At 45.4% G+C, this 12,026-nt stretch overlaps 1 protein-coding gene across 7 annotated transcripts in view; it reads right to left on the minus strand.

The window, feature by feature from the left end:
- FARP1 (FERM, ARH/RhoGEF and pleckstrin domain protein 1) overlaps window positions 1–11,234 on the minus strand; it is a 200,000-nt gene extending 188,766 nt beyond the window's left edge. For all 7 annotated transcript variants that reach the window (XR_009277886.1, XM_058841834.1, XM_058841825.1 and 4 more), the window contains exon 1: window positions 10,886–11,234. The gene's annotated coding sequence lies outside the window, so the exon portion shown is untranslated. The remainder of the gene's footprint in view (window positions 1–10,885) is intronic.
- Window positions 11,235–12,026: the final 792 nt, after the last annotated feature.

Raw genomic sequence — 12,026 nt, forward strand, 5'->3', positions numbered from 1 at the left:
AGGATAATCCTCCATGACATTCCATGCGTTCAAAGGTCAAGACTTTTGCTTTTCAACTGTCCCCATCACATGCTATTCCCTGAAGAAAACTATCTGAAGCTATCCCATAGCACAGACACTCTCAAACGTGAGCGTTAAGGATTCTAGCCCTGCACAGTGAAATATTTCACCAGGCACACCACAGCCCTCAAGGAGGGCGGATGAGCACAATTAAACAAGATGTACAAACAATAAACACAGAGCCAAGAGCTTCTAAAGTCTATCCTAAAGTCTATTCCAGAATAGCAGGGACACGCTACTAACACAGTCTTATTCACTGTATTTAAAGTAATCTTTTCACCTATGTTGTTGTGTGACTTTAAATTAAAAGCACAGCTCCTCTCTCTTGGTGTTTTAAGAGCATCTATGGAAAACAAGACTGGCACCACTGGGAAAGCACACAGCCAAGTGGGACCCCTGTGTGCCCAGGATCAGCTACAGAGGAAACACTCCAGCCACTGCAACAGATATTAAAAACCTTTGCTTCTCAAACACAAATATATATATATATGTGTATGTGTATACATATACATATAGATATATATATATAATATAGATCCCTCAGAACAAGCACCTGGGCCATTGCTATTGCTCCCTGTAGTCCTCTAGAGCAAGAGCAATTTGATTAAACTTCCTCAACAGGAGAGCACTAAATAAACACCGTAAATTAAACAAAACTATGCTGATGATCTAGTTGCAATTACTTCCAATTGATTTGAGTCTTTATTGTTCCCTCAAGCTTTAAACTTTGCAGATAAAAAAAAGGATCACAGGCCTTACTGGAGGAATACCAAAGAAGGAGTTATGAAACTTTCTTTAAACACATTCAAAGGCAACCAGACTAGCTTGTCCTCCTAACAAAACTGCAATTCAATTTAACCTGGAAGTTTAGTGAAAAAAACAGGCTATTCCAGGGTTTTCCATAAACAAGCAAGTTAATGCTTAGAATAAACTCACTCACTGATTAACATACATACATACAAACCAGAAACTGCTGCAGAGTATTTTATTTCACAAAAGTTAGACACTGCCAAAAGGCTTTAGGAAACTTCTACCCAGCTGATTCAATACAATCCAGTTCTTTGGCATTTCAGACTCTTCTGAGTTGAGCCAAACTGTCACTTGATTGCAACAGGAAACATATGCACATGAGTGAAGTGCGTTTGCTTACTGTGACACAAATATTCCATGAGAAAACAAAAGCAGATATTCCACTCCTCTGCAGAACAATCCTGGAGTAACCTGCTGATTTTAAAACATCCACTTAGGTCCTGATTTATTTGTATATATATATATATATATAAATCATTAGGTTGGTTTAATAATTAATTTTCAGATATTAATTTCATTAATAGACTTAATCTCCTTGTAAGAGCTAAAGCTTTTATTCTGATTAATTTTCTCTTCCTTGTTAAATCACATTTTCATTGCCAAGCTGGAACCATTCTCAGATCACCTTTTTTTCTGAAATTCTTTCTTCTCTGAGATCAGCCCAAAACTGCCACAGATACAAGGCTTTAAAACTTCTAGACACATTTTACATTTTTCTGTAGACAGTTTTTACATGTATAGCTACCATTTTCCCTTTATGGTATACATCCAAGCATCAGTTCCAATCCTGGTGGGCTTTTAAGTGGAAAGGACTTTGTTCCGGTTGGAGGAGGCATTTTGTTTCGACAAAAGCAGGCAGAAAAGTACAATACAGACCCTGCCTCAGGATTTTTCTGTTGAATTATGTTTACACTAGAATTAAAATTTTTTGAGCTTTTTGGAAGGACAGATATTATCTCACCATGCAGCTATAAATATCCTCATATCACACTGATCTTGCAGAAAATTCAAACACAAAGATGAAGAGGCATACCTAGCTCTCTGTTATTTTCTTTACATGATACAGGAAGGGAAAAATGTAGTTCTGTTACTTATATCAATCTACTGTGGTATACACTCAAACAGCTCACCATCTCTACAACTAACTACTCCAGCTTTTGATAGGTTATTCCTTCTCTGCATGTTAGCTGTTCTTGTTATATCACCTATTTTCTGCTTAAATATTTCAAATAATAACATAATGCATGTATGTTCAAACATTAGTCTCACTTTTGGGGAACAGAACTTTGAAAGAAAATTTAATAGTTTTATGTACTGCCCAAAGAAATTATACTAACAGATTTAAGGGAGTCAAAGCAATCCCAGCAAATACCCAGTTAAGAACAATACTGCCTTCAGTTTAAATTCTTTCAGATACATGTCTGGGTTTTCTTGAATATATAGACTGTTTGGTTTGTTAGGGGTTTTTTTAAAGCAGAGGAAATGAGAAGTCTACATATCCTGGTTCCAGAAAAAGAAAATTCTTCTGAGCTCCCTCTTCTCATCAGATTCAGAAAAACATACACACACCCTACTCCATCACAACGGTGATCTAATTTTTCAGTCATATACTTGCAGCATGCTGCTATTAGTCCCTGGCTCGCCTCCATCATGTACTTTCTCTTCATTCAGGAAGACAGGAATGGCTTCCCTGTGTTGGGTTTTCTCAAGCAGAGAGCTACCATCAAGTGTTATTTGCTCGTCCATTGCTTCCACTGCTTGAAGCATTATTACAACTAGAACCTGCTCCAGTGATTCCTCTGGTGCCTCAGTGTGCAGACGCTGCACACAAAATTAAGGGACAAATGCTCAAGTCCAAGGCATTGTCCAGTGGATGATTTTTTGGTTCAGAATGTGAAATAGTCCTCGATTAGCATTTAAAAAGACGGACAGCTGGAGCTAAAAATCATGCAGATATCCTGCTCTTGATGATCCTATCATCACTTCAGTACTTCATTAGATAAAGTCACACTACTTCATGGCTCCAGGAAGCATTCCTAGATAACTCTGGGAAATTGCTCTCGTTGTCAATATGGGCAAGGTTTTTGATAAAGATTTCACTTTCTGAACAGGCTTCATTAGTGCCACACTTATTTCCATCCCCCGAGAGCCACCAAGTGCTCACGCGGGGTGACCAACAGAGCCAATAAACATTGCCCTCCACACAAGCAGTGGAACACTCTCCCCTCAGCCCCCGTGGGGTGAAAAGCCAGCTCCACCACACACTCCCTGTCCTGCCAGACCCCTCTCCTGCCGCTGTCCTATTTTCTCCCTGCTAATTAGAAGGCAGGAGGCTGCATTAGCTCCGGGCAGCACCTCTGCGGCCACCCAGCCTCACATGTGCCACAGGGACAGCTGACGGGCAACGCAGGTGACCTCCAGCAACAGCTGCAGTGATTTGAATCTCTCCTCTACCAACCACTCAGTTTTTAATTAAGTTCACTGTTTGCCCAGCATGGCTGAAAGTAGCCTACCAGTTTATTGGGGTACAGAGAGAGAACACTCAGAAAGAACAAAGGCGCAGCGCTACCGTTCAAGCCTCAACTGTAAACAATATGAAAAAAAAAATACTGAAATGGAAAAGCCTGCCCCATAAAGTTACCACCAACAGCTCCTCCCCTCTCACAGGTCTGTTTAGAACTTCTCTTAAGAGGTTCACTTCCGACTCACATGTTTTAGGCAAATGGATCCTATACCCTTGGAACTATGCCGTTTGTTACTTATCTCAGTATTCAAATATTACTATTAAAAGCAGAGCTGTGAGCAGCACTTAATTAGAATGCCTTTTAAAATCTTTTTTACATTCAAATGGTAGAGTCACTTGCCCTTCTCTCCACTGCAATACTATCACACCATCTGCTTTGTCTTCCCGTTATGTATTTGCTACTGAGAAATTTTGAGGGTATCTTCTGCTAGCTTCAAGTTTAATATTTATTGACCACACACTGTAGATACACTTTCATTTTTGCTCATTTTATGTTTCTTTTAATGGTTTCTAGTATTTTTCTCTTTCATAGTATTGAAAATTACAATCAACATTTCAAAGGACACAGGAGGGAAAAATGTCACTCTGCACCAAAACATTAAACAATGTTATTTTCCACATTACACCAATCAATTCAGCCAAACTGGCTAATGAACAACACAGGTTACAATGGCAGAACCATACAGTTGATTTTCCCACATGTACCAACTGATGCCTCTGTTTAAAAAGCACTATTGAATGTTTAATGCATTAAAAGCAAACATAATGGCTTTAGGTCTTTCAAACACAGTGTAAAGCAGAGATCTTCAGGAGGAATTCCCACCATGGTAAGATAGGAGCTGAGGCCTTCAAATTGAAAAAGACTGACTATTAGCCAAAGAAGCTAATTTCACAGATTCACACAAAATAATTTTAACTTCTAAAATGCACGGAAACTGTTTGGTTCATAAAATTATGTATGCTCTTCATTCTCTAAAAGGTACAGCAACTGAATTCCTTTCCATTTCTCCCTTTAATATTTTCCATATTTTTAAGAGCCTGAACACTAATAATTTCCTGGAAAATAGAAAACTTCTGAAGAAAAAAAATAAAACCCAACACAATTTCTGTAGATTCTTACTTTTACGAGAGTTTTACCTTCCTTTTTTAGCCTGGATGTTTGAGAAAATAACCTCAGGCAGGACAAACTAAACAAATCCTTCTTCTCCTTTATCTGGAAAAGACACTGCTATTATACAGAGCAATAGCTGGCCAGAGACATCTCAGTTGTAATCAGTTACAGAAATCATAAGACTGCAAAGAATTAACAAAATAAAACCAAATCAAATTAAGTTCACTCTGATTAGGTAAGCCACAAGCAGCAGCAAACTCCAGAATAATTGGAAATATGAAAAAAGAGACGGACAGAAAAAAAAAAAATTATAATCCCCAAACAACATCCCATCTTCCCTTCCGATAATCATAGGAAGACCAGGGTGGCCAGGGAAATGCTCCAAGTCTGTCTGATACCTGCTGTGATGATCCCAGAGTCTCTGAATTATGTGAAGCTCTCTTCCAACTAAACAGTGAAATCATCACATCCTCTTTTTCTCTTAGAAATTTAAGATTTATTTTCACTTGTTTATTAATGCAAGGTGGAACACCTCCTTTTTAAGTAGCATTAAAGTTTGCTTGGGATTTCTGCCTCTCTTTGTGTAATAAAATGTTTTAAGCCCAACTCATAATGAAAAAAAGGCAACTATGAAAGACATACTATTTCATATAATTTAATGGTATCATTCCCTTCCCCTCTACTTTCAGGCCAAAATCAATGCCACACAAATCTGCTGAACAGGAAGCCTAATTATTCTAACATGTGCAACCAAAGCGATAGGGAGTTTCTCACTAAAACTGATAAGGAGAGACATAAAAGACTAACGAGCAGCCTGCTGGTGCTCCATTGCTAGGCTAGCAAAGGTCCCCGTGGAACACCTTTGGTATTGTTCAGTGGAGAGGCAGACGCTGGGACACATCCAAAAATAACACTCAGAGACTGAAAGAGTGAACACATAACATCTGCAGCTCAGGTTCTTAATCCAGGCACAGAAATACATTATTTGAAAGAGTGTAACCAACAGAAAAAATGCCGGATGTGGCGCAGAAAGAGCCAATTAAATGCACTCAGGTTACTGAGCAGATAGACCCTTTGTGCTGTCGGAATACACTGACAAATGTCTTCTTGACCCATGCCTGTTGTGCAGGTGACTGAAAATAAAGGCTCTTGATTAAGGAGACATAGTCATCAGTATTATTAGTGACCAGCGATCAAACTACTGGGCCTGCAATAATCAGGCGTGAAAGATGCAGAAAGGCCAGTGGTGGCCAGCAGAAGCAGCAGCCCCAGATCAGAAAAGGAGGCATCCAACAACACCAACTCCCTCCTCTTACGCTAGGGTTTCCAGTTTACCAGTAAGTCATCTTCTGACCTACAAAAATGTGTGTTCCTCCCCAGCAGTGTTCTGTGCAAGACAAACCCAGGTGCCTGAGTAGCTTGTCCCTGAGGCAGCGATGCCACATTCCCTCTGCATACAGAGCACAGTGACTGAACTCAAGCACATTCGTTTCAAACAAGGATGGCTTGACACTGGTATTTCTGTTCAGAAAGTCACAGCTCTTCCTCAGATAAAACTGGCTGACACATCTGCTGCTGCTGAATTTCTGTAGTATTTTGTGTATTATACACCTAAATACCTGGTGTTATAGAAATAGATGCTCTGGGGAGACCTACACCTAGGTGAGTTTGTGCTAGTTTGCAACCTTTGATTGCACAACTTAGCCTTTTCACTTCTGTTACCCCTAATGAGGGAGAGAACTTGAAACAGCAATTTAGAGAGCCTTACAAGACAGCAGGGTCACATGTCAAATGGGAGTGTAATAGCCTCTTAACATACTTCCATTATAGCAAATTCAGTCACCCTTCAAGGTCCAAACCATTACTTTCTCCCCACCCCAGGACACCATATTTGGATGGAAATGGGGATTGAAGTCATTGTTAACATTGTTACTCATTTGATAAATCTTTTGCCATGGGTCAGCAACCTCCAGCACTGATGCCAAGGTAGCCAAAAATCTGATTTTAATGGCAAGCACCAGAGCAGAGCATAGGCAAAGCATCACCAATAAGGGAAGCAGCATCTCAGAGACACAGCCTCCCACTTTCCAGGGGGCTTTTACCTCTTTTACACCAAATTTACAACCTGGGAAAGAAAACATTGTCTGCGAACACCATCCCTGCCCTACACCAAAATATCACCCAACCCCCCAGTTTTCCTCATGCCTAGAAACAAATTTGTATTGTACAAAAATCTTCTCCTGTAGTATCTCAGTATCCAGATTTCATGGCTTGATAAAGTTTTTTTCTCCATATTATACAGTAACACAAAACCAGATTTTGCTGTGCAGACTTCACTGTGTAACACTGAAGGGCACACTACAAAAATCAGTTCCCACATGAGATCAACAGAAAACAGAACTTTAGCACCTTCCTGAATTTCACCAACAAAGCTTCATTTTATTTGAGTACCAGCTAACAGAGGCACCATTCTTTTTTTAAGTCATTTTTGACAACCAAGCATGAGGAACAATCTCCTCCATTTATATTTCCAGAATACAGGAGGAAGAATAGTAGTTGCAAAGGATCATCCCTGCTTCTCAAGTCCCCCAAAAGGCATATCATATTTTCCTTTCTCATAATATTTGATCAAGTCTACTTCATTACAGACAAGGTCAGAAAGATCATGCTGCGATTGATGACAAACAAAATAGTGCTCACAACCCACAAAGACTGACTTAACTGTCTGATTTGCCTACACTTCTGCAGGCCAAATTTACTGACATTTTGCACAAATTCAAAGCTGGCTTGAGCCTGATGACCTTTTATACCTCTGTAATTAGTCTTCTGTGCCTTTACAACCAGAAAAACAAGCTCTTCTGAGTTCAGCAGTCCATCTGTAAGCTAGAAGCTTCACCATCAACTCAGCCCAGTCAAAAAAGTAGGCCAAAAAAAGGAAAAATATAAAGAAAGAAAACACACAAACTGCAACCTTTCAAAGTCATGAAATTGAGCCTGGAAAGGGCCTTTTAAGATAAACATGCCAATTTCTAAAAGAAGAAACAGAAAAAGCTGAACTGGATGGTGAACCCAAATTCAATAAACAGGATTTTTATCATGCTTTTCTAAAAAGGACAATATAAAATAAGGGCACTGGCACAGGCAAGAACCATGAAAAAACAGTTGGAGGAATAAAATCAAGCCAGAGACCAAACCCAGTAAGTTTAGTCCCTAAGGCTAACACACAGCACAAAAAGTACAATGCTAATACATCGATTCAGCACTAAAATTTTACCAAGATTAATAACACAGAGGTTTAACTGCCGAAAACATCCACTAAGAGCTTCATTTATGCATATAATCAGGGTTTGTAACCCAAACCTACAGTTACAAAAAATACTTCTTAAATATGAATGTAAGCTTGAAAAGATGGGTTGCGTCAATCCTCTGTAAGTTCTGGATCCAGATCCCCACTGCAGCCAGCAAGACACAGATCTGCTTTTCCCCAAATGGAGCGGAGGCGAGGCCAAGGTCAGAGCACTGACCTGCACTTCAAATTCCAGTCTCGGGAAAGAGGGATAGACAGGAACGGCCAACACTGCTCTCCACACAGTTTCCCACCTGGTAAAACCCAAGGGGACACACTCAGCTGGCGATGACCGCTTGATTCCTTAACCCACTGTCAGTCCTGGGATTTCTCTGCCCAGCAACCAACCTGTTCCTGCAAACAGTACAAAAACAATATGGTCTTGTGGAACACCTTCCACAGCTTCATGCCCTAACACATCCCAGTTTGGGAGTCACCTCAGCAGCCAGTCCTTTTAAGAAAAGTATGCTCAAGAGCAAGTAAAGACTTAATGTAAGGATACTTCAAACCAGAAAAGCATTTATTTTGGATAGCTCCATCACAAACCTACCAGAACCAGCAGACTCGTATTCGTCAATACCAAAATTTTTCATACATTTTCTTTTTAGAAGAACTGGTAATTATCATCATACGTTTATTTAAGTGGAAGTTTGGATTTTTTACTAAGTTAAATTAATCTAAAAATCAGCAGGGAAAATTTACTGAGGATAAATTCAGAATTCTCTATCTGAATTTTAATGCAGAAATACATCTCATAGGGCAAGTCTTTCTTTTCCTTGTTTCAAACCATCACATTTTAAGTGGTGTTTCCCCTTAGGTCATTTATCTTCCACAATTTTATTTCAGTAAGTTTTGCTACAAGTAGATGTTTAAAGATATTGATTACAAAATGACTAATGAACTATGTCAACCTGGGGGGAAAAAAAAAGGCAAAAAATCCAAGTTGAAGTTCAGCCATTAAATAAAAGTCAAGCTTGGATATTACACATTCAAACCTCATACCAACTTTTGATATTTTGAAGTTCTACGTTACTGTTTGTTAAATATTTTGCCCACTTTCCTAGTATGTTTGGTTTGTTCAAAAAACAGAGCGCAGAAAAACAGTAATTTAATTGACTGTACAAGATAATGCAAAAAACAAGTTGAGAAATACAGCTTTCTACCCCCTTCCCGTGATGACAAACTGCCCCTACTGCCAACTACCCCTTCCACAGGGATCCATGGTTGTACATCTGAACTTAATTCCATGGGGATAAGAGAAATTGCACCGTGTTTGGACTGATACAGCCACGTCTAAGCTTTCAAAAATAGGCATCGTAATTCCATGTATTACATATAACCCCTCATTCTTTATTATTTGCAAAGGAAAGGGAGTCTGCCAAATCCTGGAGCAAAACCATATCCAAGGGAATGAAGTTCTTAGTTGGAAAGCACAAACATTTGGCTGGATTCCTGAGCCACAAGAGTTGCTGCCCTTTGCTGAGCACCGGACACTCCTGACACTGTCCCAGGACACAAGGGGAAGAGCAGCTCTCATTTGGCCTCCCCAAGAGCCCGCTCCTCACCCCATGTGCAGGGCAGGGTAAGCAGGGTAAAAGCACTGCACACACAGCTCCCATCCTGTCCTGGCCTGGACTGTCAGCTTCCAGACCCCGCAGGTCGGACACGTGAGGCACAGCTAAGAGGATTCCCGACCTTCCTGGGAAGCAGGAGCATTTCTAAAAGGCTCAAATCCACCAATTAGCTAGATATCACAGTTCTCGCATAAACATCCAAAAGTAGAGGAAAGAGGTATCTTAATTCAAAGACGACTTTTGGTTATTTTCTTAACTGACCTTCAGAATTTTATTCCTCTTAGCTTGATTCCAACATCAGCTGCTTGCTGTGAATTGGAAGCAATGTGGGGCAGGAATCAAGGTATCGGAGAGATAGGAATAACAGAACAGCTGATCGATGCTGTTCTTTTAGAGCAATCACCTTCCCACTCCCGAGGGACAAATCTCTTTGAAGGTAACCCAAGTACTTTCGGCTGTGACCGAAAAGGATACGCTACGCAGTAATTTCATGCCGGTAGTCAAGCAAATCCGGCCACTTTAAATCAGCTCCACGGAGTTTACGCGTGCTTTGAAAAGAGAGAAAGCAGCCGTATCACCAAAGCTAAGGAGGCCTACCGCACATGAGCTCCCGCTCTGGGAATTAACTGCAGTTTACGCTAAACTTTGCCCCGCGGTTCCCGGCTGTCCGAGGCTGATCATAAAGAAAAGAAGGCAACGTTGGGTTTGAAACCGGCGAACTCGCCAGCTCGGACATGAGCAGGGTGATGGCAGAGGTGCCGAGGGCACCAGGCTGGAGGCACCTCTGCGCGGGAGGGAGGGAGGGAGAGCCGGGAGGCTGCAGCCGCTTCAGCCACTCAGGAACCGCGGGGTGGTGGCCCTGGCCAGGGGCGAGCGGGACCCCGTCCCGTCCCATCCCGTCCCCGCCGGGCCGCCCCGGACCGAGGCGGGAGGGAGGCGCTGCCTTCTCACGCCCCCCGGAGCGGCACCTCCCCGCCGGCTGCCGCTTGGGCTAAACCTTTCCCCGGGCCACCCCTACAACTCCGCCCGGCTCCGCACGTCCCTCCAGGGCTCCCGCCCCGCCACCGGGGACCGGGGGCCGGGTCCCAGCCCGGGGCGAAACAAAAGGCACAGGGCTGCGCTGCCACCCTCGCCGCCGCCCGGACTGCGCCCGGCCGCGGTAGCCCGGGGACGCGGGGAAGGGCGGGCGGTCCCGGCGCCGCTCTGCGCGGAGCCTGCCCGCGGATTACTCGCGGTAATGGGATTACGCGGGGCCGAGCGGGGCGTCCGCCGGGCTGTCACCGCCCGGGGAGGGGGCGGCGTGCCGGGGGCGGCGCTCGGGGCCGCCGGCTGCCGCCCGCCCCGGCCGCCCCGGGGGCGAGTCCCGCCGCCCGCCCCAGCCCCGGCCGCGGTGCCCGGCGGGGCGGGCGCCACCCGCCGCCGCTCCCGCCCGGCCCCATTGTTCGCCGTGCCGCCCTTACCGTGCGCGGGGCTGGGGCGGCGCGGGCTCCCGCCGGCTCTCCTCGCTGCGGCTGGTGCAGGGGCAGTCGCGCTTGGCCGCCGGAGGTCCGAGCCATTAAAAGCTCCGCGGGGAGGAGGAGGAGAAGGCGGCGGCAGGAGCGGCGGTGGCGGCAGGGAGAGGAGGACAGCGAGGGGCTCGCAGGAGCAGGGTCGCCATGTCCGGCTTGGCAGCGGGGGGAGCCCACCGGGCCGGCGGGGAGGAGAAGGGAGGCAGGCGGCGGCGGAGGGGCCGGTCCTGCTGCCGCCCGCGGGCCGGGGGAGCGGGAACTGGACGCCGCTCGCCACCGCTCTGCCGCGGCTGCACCTCCCTCCCCTAACCCTGCCCCCTCCCGGAGGGGGAGCCGCCGGCGGGAGGAGGCGGCCGAGAGCCCCCTCCAGCGTTCGCGAGCGGCGGCGGCCGCTCGGATCGGCGCTGCCGGAGGGGTGCCCGCCCCGGCCGTGGTGCCCGGGCAGCCCGAGCCGGAGAGGGGCGGAGGCGCGGCCACCACCTTCCTGAGGTGTCGCGGGGGCTCCAGGGATCCCCATTCTCCTCTGCCTCCTCCTCCCGGGCACCAGAAGGGACAGCAGCGCCCGGGTGGCCGCGGTGTAAGGGAAGGGTTAAAGCCGGCTGCAGCCCCGGGGCCGGGGCAGCGGGAGGCGCCGCGGGTCCCTCTCCCTCCCTGTGGATTTTGGGGACCATCGGGCGTAGGCGGCCAGCGGACATCCCGCAGGAGGGCTGTGCCCTGCCGCCCTCCCTTGCAGAGGGAATTGCTCGCCGATAGTAGAGGCTGTGAAAGTAGGCGGGAGCTGCAGGGAGAAAGCGGGACATTGCCTCGGGGGGCTGTGCATTAATGGGTAGCCCAGCTCCTCTGCTTCAGGAGCCAGGCTTAGGAGCCAGCAGAGAACGAGAGCCGTGCCTCATGTGTAGGGAGACGTCCCTCCACACTCACCTTAGTCTCAAGTGCTTGCCTGAGGTGCCAGAGAAACCAAAGGACTGGGTGTGTTTGAACGGTATTCACATTTATGGTTACTAGTTTGTCATAAACTCTATTTTCGTCCTCGTTAGGCAAACGCAGATCGGTAAAGTTTAACCAGTTGCAGCAATCTGAGCTTCAGGTTGTG

This window comes from Poecile atricapillus, chromosome 1 (assembly GCF_030490865.1).
Source record: "Poecile atricapillus isolate bPoeAtr1 chromosome 1, bPoeAtr1.hap1, whole genome shotgun sequence".
NCBI lineage: Eukaryota > Metazoa > Chordata > Aves > Passeriformes > Paridae > Poecile > Poecile atricapillus.